The sequence below is a fragment of the Vombatus ursinus genome, unplaced genomic scaffold (assembly GCF_900497805.2).
Source record: "Vombatus ursinus unplaced genomic scaffold, bare-nosed wombat genome assembly UNPS02011916.1, whole genome shotgun sequence".
NCBI lineage: Eukaryota > Metazoa > Chordata > Mammalia > Diprotodontia > Vombatidae > Vombatus > Vombatus ursinus.
The window spans coordinates 1,854,924-1,856,416 of NW_020951694.1; positions in this window are offsets into that span (position 1 = coordinate 1,854,924).

The following is a 1,493-nucleotide window of genomic DNA, read 5'->3' on the forward strand; positions in this document are numbered from 1 at the left end:
CCCTCATTTGCTAGGAAAAAGAATAATTCTAATGTAATTACAGTTGTATTGTAATTACAAATAAAAATTTGGGGGTAAAAGATCACCCCAATAAAGAGAAACAGAGCAAAAAGACCACAAAGAGGGCTCCAGGGCAGGAAATGTGGACCTGTCTGAGACAAAGGGATGAGAAGGAATTACACATCAAGGAACAGAGCTGAATGGAATTTGATCCAGGCCACAAGGGTAGGGAGTGAAAAATGGATGACTGAGGCCAAGAAGGACCTAGAATGGAGTCCTATGGAGAGGCAATGAGGTGTCAGATGGCAATTAAAATAAAATGGAACTAAACACTGTATCCTTATAATAACCAAGTTTGGCCACAAAACATTAATTAGAAAATACATCTCCCTCACTGAAAAGGTAGGGGACTATAGATGTGGAATGTTGCAAGTGCTGTTAGACAGCTGATGCATTGGCCAGTTTTGCTGAATTTAAAAAATCTCTGTTAGAAGGAAAGACAAAGTAGGTAGGGGAGAAGGAAGGGAGGAGCATAACTGGAAATAAATATAAAAGCAAAAGACATAAATAAGTGGATTTTTTTTAAATAACAAAGTTAAGACTTGAATTTAGCAGTGGAAACTTGAACCCAAATAAAAAGTACCTCAATTCCCTTAAAGTCTAGGCGGTTAAAGGAATTAGCCTTTGGAGTGTAAAACAATTTCTGAAAAAAATTTGAAGCTAGATTCCTGAGGTCAGCTGTGCTGTGCTGGATTCTGAGACTGAGTAGCATTCCTCTATTTTTCCTACCAAAGACATTGCTTGTCCCCTGAGATATTCACATTGTATTGAAGTAGATTTAGCAATCCAAAGAAAAAACCAAGAAAATTTGACCCACCCTTTCCGTCAAAGCGATATGCCCAAACTCAAAGACCAAATCGGGGCTGATCACATTAAAGTTTATTAAATCACTTTGGCTCAGAGGCTGACGGATAGGAAATCCGAGAGAATGTGGACAATGAAGAGAGACTCTAGCTGATGAGTCCTCCAGAGTCCAAATAACTGACTTCCAAAGAACCCTGGGAACCAGTCAAGACAAGGGGCTGTGGTGATATGACCTATCTAGTCCCTGATCTCCTCTAAAGATCCAAGGGTCAAAGTGGACCACCTGACAAAATTCCATGGAAAGGCAATCCTTTTCTATCTTTTAGTGGTAGTTTTGGTAGGCATTGTCAAGTACTGATCTGAGCCTCACCTGAGGAGGCCAGAGCCTTGAGTGGAGGGCTATATAGGAAGAATCTTGCAGGGAAAGGAGATATAGTGAGGGAAGAGGCACAGAGAACTAAGTTGGGAGAGGGAACATTTCAGGGCCAAGAGAGGGGAAGGCTCCAGCTTAGGAAATCCATTGTTCCTATTTACCTCATAGGAGTGATGATGAGGCTTTCTGAGTAGGATAGAGTACCCATCTGTGTGTGTGTGTGTGTGTGTGTGTGTGTGTGTGTGTGTGTGTGTGT